The sequence below is a fragment of the Mus caroli genome, chromosome X (assembly GCF_900094665.2).
Source record: "Mus caroli chromosome X, CAROLI_EIJ_v1.1, whole genome shotgun sequence".
Taxonomy (NCBI): domain Eukaryota; kingdom Metazoa; phylum Chordata; class Mammalia; order Rodentia; family Muridae; genus Mus; species Mus caroli.
The window spans coordinates 38580164-38588896 of NC_034589.1; positions in this window are offsets into that span (position 1 = coordinate 38580164).

An 8733-nucleotide genomic window follows, 5' to 3' on the forward strand; every position below is an offset into this window, starting at 1 on the left:
AAATTTCAGTATTACTGGCAAACTTTCATAAGGCTAAAATTTCTGTGTATGCTATTGGAGGAGAAAAGTATATGAAGTTATGTATACTGCAAGTTATAATATTAATTGCCCTGCCAAAACAAGCCAACTGGTTATAATGACACAAGCATTATGGGAGTTACCAACTTCTTTATAAATGTATTGAGGTCGAACTGTATAACATAAAGCCCATGTCTGGCACAATGTCAGAACAAAGGACCTGTGGCTAGATGTAATTGAAGGTTCCAGAATCCACTATTATTCTGTTATGTGGGCATTGGACTAATAAAGAAACTCCTAATGACTTATTATACCCATAGATTAATACATCCATCAACCCTCATTAGAGAAGCTTCTATTTATAGTAGATGGTGATTAACTCAGAGACTCACTGATCATCTGTCTATGAAGAATACAAGATCATGGAATTCTTAGCCTTAAATGGGAGCACCTATGGCATAAACCCCCTTCACTGTGCTCATAGATGACTGCACAATTAGGGGAAGCTGTATGAGATCTAGAGTCAGTGGATATGCACAAAGAATCAGTGTCTACTGAACACAACCAGGCATTATTCATATGAATTCACAGTAGTTGGGACTGCATCCACAAGACTATAGACGTTCAACTAGATAAAATCCCAGCATGAAAAGATATGTTAGTTACTTTTCTAGTGCTGTGATAAGACACTAAAACCTAGGTAACTTATAGTAGAAAAAAATTATGTAGGCCTTACAGTTTCAGAAGGTTAAAGGCTATCTTGGCAGCAGTCAGGCACACAAAAACCATTGGATATGTATTTGAGAGCTTATATATTAAAAATCTTTTATAACAGAGAACAGGATTTTAAACCTCAAAGTCAATCACTAATGACATTATCTCTCCCAAAAGTTCTATACCTCCTACTCTTTCCCAAATAATTCCACTAAATGGGTACCAATTATTCAAATATATGAACTTATTGTGGCCAATCTCATTCAAACCATTATAAAGGGGAGGTGGTCACAAAATCCCATCCCTAGCCAAGGAGTTATTGGCAGTTGATACTGGCTGGGGGAGTCAGTTTGTTTAAGTGAATAGTCCCTTGTAAACTGACCATGCTCCAGTGGGAGGCCATACATCTATGACTATTTTGTCAGCACAAATTAGATGCAATGGTTTGGAAAAATGAAAAGGACAGAATGCTGGGTGCAAAATGAAAGAAGTTTTGGGAAGGGTTAATTTGATCAAAACACATTATTTGACATTTTCAAAGACTTAAAAGTATGTGAAAATGTTAAGAAAAACACACGAACAAATCTTGTTATTAGAACATAATCATAATTTGTATTAATTTATTCCTATTCAACTAATGGGATTCTCCAAACGAACATGATTATAGGATAAAAGTGATTAAATAGGGAAAAATTATAGAAGGAAAAAATGCCTCATGACCAAAATTATTGTCAGTATCCTATGTGAGACCATAGTCAGTACTGGAAAGAGGAAATGAGCTAAATATTTTCACCATATGTGGACTATATAATAATTTTTATTGACAATCAGATATGAGCATATTGACAATCTACATGGTTACCAATGGTAAATGATTATTTTACCACATGTTTTAACCTGGAAGAAATTGAAGAAAATGGGCACATCAAACAATCAAATACACAAAATAATGTAGCAAGGGTTGATAATGAAGTAGATGTCTCTGTCTGTGTATTACCCAAATCATAACAATATGTGAGATGGAAATCATGGCTTTATCTATGAGCAACAATATAGCTTCAATTAAATCATGTAATTTCATTTAACAAGTATCAATAAGCATGACGATCTCCTTGTAGATTTTTGATTTTTTTGAAATATTGCACAGCATTTCATGTAAAGTAAGAATTCCTGTACATGAGACACATTAATAAATCTAAATTATTTACTAAATATTCTCTCCTGTCTTACACACACACATACACACACACACACAAACACACACACACACACACACACAAACATACAAGCACGTACACAGATTCAGAGCTAACTTCAGAGTTGGTATAAAAGCTAACTTCAGAGTTGGTACAGTATATCAATTAAATAATAGACCTTGATAATTGCTACTTAATAACAGCAGGAGTGAAACAATTTTTAAAGTGGAGTAAACAGGGGAGTAAATAAAAATTAAAATGGCATAAAACCAGAGACACTGAAACTTATAGAGGAGAAAGTGGGGAAAAGCCTTGAAGATATGGGCACAGGGGAAAAATTCCTGAATAGAACAGTAATGGCTTGTGCTGTAAGATCGAGAATTGACAAGTGGGACCTCATGAAACTGCAAAGCTTCTGCAAGGCTAAAGACACTATCAATAAGACAAAAAAACCACCAACAGATTGGGAAAGGATCTTCACCTATCCTAAATCAGATAAGGGACTAATATCCAATATATATAAAGAACTCAAGAAGGTGGACTCCAGAAAGTCAAATAACCCCATTAAAAAATGGGGCTCAGAACTGAACAAAGAATTCTCACCTGAGGAATACCGAATGGCAGAGAAGCACCTGAAAAAATGTTCAACATCCTTAATCATCAGGGAAATGCAAATCAAAACAACCCTGAGATTCCACCTCACAACAGTCAGAATGGCTAAGATCAAAAATTCAGGTGACAGCAGATGCTGGCGAGGATGTGGAGAAAGAGGAACACTCCTCCATTGTTGGTGGGATTGCAAGCTTGTACAACCACTCTGGAAATCAGTTTGGCGGTTCCTCAGAAAATTGGACATAGTACTACTGGAGGATCCAGCAATACCTCTCCTGGGCATATATCCAGAAGATGTCCCAACCGGTAAAAAGGACACATGCTCCACTATGTTCATAGCAGCCTTATTTATAATAGCCAGAAGCTGGAAAGAACCCAGATGTCCCTCAACAGAGGAATGGATACAGAAATTATGGTACATTTACACAATGGAGTACTACTCAGCTATTAAAAAGAATGAATTTATGAAATTCCTAGCCAAATGGATGGACCTGGAGGTTGTCATCTTGAGTGAAGTAACACAATCACAAAAGAACTCACACAATATGTATTCACTGATAAGTGGATATTAGCCCAAAACTTAGGATACCCAAGATATGAGATACAATTTGCTAAACGCATGAAACTCAAGAAGAATGAAGACCAAAGTGTGGACACTGTGCCCCTTCTTAGAATTGGGAACAAAACACCCAGGGAAGGAGTTACAGAGACAAAGTTCGTAGCTGTGATGAAAGGATGGACCATTTAGAGACTGCCGTATCCAGGGATCCATCCCATAATCAGCTTCTAAACACTGACACCATTGCATACACTAGCAAGATTTTGCTGAAAGGACCCAAATATAGCCGTCTCTTGTGAGACGATGCCGGGGCCTAGCAAACACAGGAGTGGATGTTCACAATCAGCTATTGGATGTATCACAGGGCTCCCAATGGAGAAGCTAGAGAAAGTACCCAAGGAGCTAAAGGGATCTGCAACCCTATTGTTGGAACAACATGATGTACTAACCAGAACCCAGGAGCTCTTGTCTCTAGCTGCATATGTATCGAAAGATGGTCTAGTTGGCCATCAATGGAAAGAGAGGCCCATTGGACTTGCAAACTTTATATGCCCCAATATAGGGCAATGCCAGGGCCAAAAGAATGGGAATGGGTGGGTAGGGAAGTGGGGGGCGCTATGGGGGACTTTTGGGATAACATTGGAAATGTAATTGAGGAAAATATGTAATAAAAATATTAAAAATTAAAAAAAAATAAAATGTCTAGTAACACAGAAAGATTATAATAACAAAATCCTGATACTAAAACCTGTTGCAATCAGGGAGCCCTTTCTTCCAGTAATTCACTTTCTACAGTCTTATCCCAAGTATTTTGAAAACTAATGCAGAATAGTTGATTAAGGCTTACCTCCAAAAGTAATAAATTCATTAAGGGACAGGAGGAAATTATAATGCAGTAAAACACTAAAGATGAAATTTAAAGTACTGGCTATTGTGGTGGTTTAATGTTCATGCCTTTGTTTTCTATTAAGACATATGTTGAACTCAAATAATAAAATGTATAATTTGCTGATTTATTTATTAGTAACGATTCATTGTTAAATGACACAATGGATTTATTTTTTAAACTGGTGATTAATTCCTATCTGTGTACAACATTTCAAATTCGTACTTTGGTGCTGTTACATAATAACATGATGATACAGGCAGAACAACCCATTCTGGAAAATGCCTACAATTAAGACTTCATTCTGGTTCCAGTAAAATCAAAGCTGACATTTACATGGCTAATAAATCAATTTCATTTAAAAAACAAAACAAGTTTATCAAGTGAGACATCAGTAAAGCTGTGTTTCATTTATTTTTATTTTAGCAACTCTTTTTGAATTTATACAAAGACATCCATTGTCAACATTGAAAGGAAATAAAATTAAAGGAAGCAATAATGGATCTTGCTCTATGTTTGAATTTATCTTAATATTAGAGGAAGTTTCATTTTCTATGTAGTCAATTCAAAGTATATAGCACGTATTAAGAATAAAATTCTCTGTTACAGAGTCTAGTATATAGTAAGACTGTCTTTTGAAAGGCAATGAAGAACAGATAGTAAATCAAGCATTATAAGACATGGCATAACTTGGAAGTGTTGCATATGAATCAAATATGCAATAATAATTCAGAAGTACAAAAACTGAAGAATTTTTGTGAAATATTTAAATGAAATTACTTTTTTATAAGCTAATAATGCAGAGAATAATTACATTAAAGTTGTACAATTTTCTGGGTAGAAAAGCATGGGAATGACAGCATAACTGAAAGGTCTTTTGAGGTTTGGGATTTTAAAAATACTATTATTAATCATTTCCTGAACAGAATCTATATATAAAGAAAAAATAGTTGTGTATAGGTGTTCTGGTTACATGGTTTTCTTGGCATAGCATGAGTGACTGGTATCTATGGAAGTCAGATCAGAGTGTTGGATCCCTTGAAACTGAAAGTACAGGCCATTGTGAGCTGCCATGTGGGCCATGGGAAAGAAACTCGTATCCTCTAGAAGAGCAGCCAGTGTTCATAACCACTGAGCCATTGAAGACCTGAAACATATTTCATATTAGGAGAAAATGAAGATAAAATATATAAAGGAGTATGAGAAAAGCAGGCAGTTAGAAGTGTACATTATGAGATGGTGAGTGTGACAGAAGTCAGAATGACAAAAGAGAATCTGGATTTCAAAGAGGAAAAAGGAAAGAACACTGGAAACAGGGGATGTAATCAGCTCTGATGCAAACACTAAACTAGCAGTTTAAGATCCATTTTCCAACATCCTTACAGACTTGAAAACAAGAATGAAGATTGGGTTTAGAAACAAGTATTGCTGAACAATGAGCCATCTATAGTGAAGACATCTATTACAACATTAAACCTTCAGTGCTATAACAGGAAACCATTTTCATCATGGACCTGCTATTATGGAGAATATTATAAAAGTTATCAGAAATTAAGGAATACAAACTTATTTTTTAAAAAAAAAACTGAATTTAATTTTAAAAGATTAAAAATTAGGACCAACAGACAGCATACACCAGTTGATATGAGACCCCCAACTCATCATTCAGAGATGATGCACCAAACCCTCAAGAGACTGGAGGCCCCAGAGAATTTAGAGGTCTGGTGGGGTGGGGGTGGAGACATCCACATGGAGACTGGTTGGGGTGGGGAGGAGGTGTGGGATGTGGAACAGTTGGAGGGTAGATGGGGAGAGAATGGAATAGAGTGTAAAAAATAAATTAAAAATTAAATTAAATTAAATTAAAAAAATAGGTAAAACCAAAGCAAATATATGGTTATTCAGCCCTATACAGGATTAAATATGTGTCCCAAAGTGTAGCTTTATCTTTGATTTAATGTCAAAGAGAAATGCTACAGCTGTTGTGTAACTAACACTCATGAGGAAATTCTCTTGTTACTTCAGCTACATTATTCTATGAACCATAGACTGCTTACAGGACTGGAATGATAATCTCATATGATGCATGCAATACATCAATGACTAAGTGGGATAAATATGATACCAGTACATATCTCAACATAGACTATATTACTTACTTTTCTGTTGCTGTGACAAAAACACCATGACAAATGGACCTTATAAGAGTAAGAGTCTACTTCAGCTTAAGGTTTCAGAGAGTGAGATTGTCAAGGTAGAAAAAAAGATCCTATTTCTTTCCAGGATTTCATATATATTTGGATTTCTTTTATGTAAGTGGCCTCATTTTAAATGAAGTCCTATATTCTTCATTTTTAATAAATGTTATATAATGACTCATTAAAATTTCTTCAGAAAAAAAAATCAGAAACATACAAAAATGACAAAATGCAGCAGGCTTAGGCAGAAGTTGTGGAATATGGTTGATCACATTCTCATTTGCAAAAATAAGAAAATTAGAAAGCAAAACAGAAGTAGAGACAAGGAACTCTCAAAGGCCATTCTCTTCTGACATATTAACATGATAGTTTCCCCAAACAGAAATTCTAAATGGGGACCAAGTGTTCAAATCCATGAATTTATGGGAGATATTTTTCATTTGAATTACACTAAGAGAAAGAGGAAAAAAATATAAAAGTAATATAACTCCCCAAACCAAAAATTTGCCAACATCTGATTTCAAAGATAATGAATTGAATAAAATGTTAACGTATACTGAGATTGATTTTATAATGATCAATATAGTCCAAGGAGATGAAATAAACTGCTTAATAATGAGCAAGACATGCCACATAAGAAAAACAACTCAATAAAGTGATAAAGTACTAAAAATATCAGAGATATTGAAATAAAAGGATCAATAAACTACACTATCCAAACAAAACATAGTTGAAGGCCATAAAGACTTCATTAACTGATTATATAAAAGGACAGAGAAAAATAGCTGGAAGACAATTTTAATGAATCTTCACTTTCATTGAGTAAGTAACAAAACATGAACATAATATACAAGTTATAAGAAATCATAAAATTCTAAAGTCTATGCATGAGGGAATAGATTAAAGATCCAGTGTACATGGTTATTGCATCCAAGACTATCCAATAAGAAGATAGATTTTCCAGGGACAGTATTCAAGAAGAATACAAAATACAGAAATATACTAATGACATATCTTGTTAATGATAGATAATAAAATTAAACTACAGATCAAACTAATTGATTAGTATTTATGCCAATACTAAAAATAGAATAATTGGAAACTTCATTGAATATCACATTTCAAAGTTCATACAAGATGATCAAGTTAGTTTCATTTCATGATGCAAGGACATTTTTAATATATATTACTACATACATGTGATGTAGCCTATGAATACAATAATGGACAGAAATCATGTGGTAATCTTAATGGATGCACAAAAGGCTTTGTACAAAGTACAATATTGGTTCATGACTGAAGACCTGCAGAGCCTTGGAGCTCTATACCAAGGAAGAGGAGATTAGAAGAATTTCGCTAGCCCTCAAAAGTGGAATGAGACAAGTGTGTCTACTATGTCCACTTTAAAATTTTTTAAATTATTTTTTAGCAATAGGTATACAGCAAGGGAAAGAAATAAAATGTATGCAACTAGAAAGCAAGAAGTCAAGTTATACTTTATTCAGACAATATTATCCCATATTTAAAACACTAAAAATCACATCAGAAAAATGCTGTTAAGTCTCACAAGTATATTCTGCAAATTAACAACATATGAAAATACACAGATGGCAATCATATTCCATGTGTCTAAACCAACATGCTGATAAGAAACTCAGCAATATAATTCAATTTAGCATTATTTCAAAATGCCACACCATCAGTAAACTCAATCAAGGACATAAAATACAAATAAATAAAAGCTTTAAAACACTGAACAAAGAAATCAAATATAATACTAGAAGTTTGAAATACTCCTCATACTTAGGAAAAAAGTGGATTTATTACTAAGTTTTAAAAGATGGTTATAGTACTGAAAGCAATCCTATTAACATTAAAATACAGAAAAAAATGAGAAAGACTTTATCTAAAAGCACAAGATACTGTTAGTAGTCCAAACAATCCTTAGCAAAACAGCAACATTGTAGTCATCCTAATAAGTTCTTTAAAAATAAAATTCAGAATAATAATAATAGAAACAATAATGTGTCATTAAAAAAAACAGTTTTGTATTAGAATGGAATGGAATGAAATAGAATAGAGGACATAGAAATGAACCTGGTTGGTAACAGCAGTGTCAAATTTTACACAGGAGAAAGGGAGCCTCTTCAGGATATTGTTGTGGAAAAATTGTACATCAACATGTAGAATAATATAACTAGTTTCTCAGCCCTCAATAAAATAAAGCCAATGTGATCTATGACCTTGAAGAACTTTAAAACTGGTGAACAAAATATAAAAAAATTACTACAAAACACAGATTTCTTGAGAACCACCAGGTTGTGCAATCCAGTCATTGTCCTCATCCCAGATCTCCCTCCCACAGTTCCTCATTCCATTTCTCATCCCCCTTGTCTCCAAGAAGATGCCTATCTACTCCCTGTGTTTCATGGTTTGAAGAGATAATGCATTGCTATCATAATTGGTACTAAATCTTTCTTAGGAGCTTTGATACTATGGGGGAAGAAATCCAACAGTGAAAAACAAACAAAATAGGGCTAATTAAATATA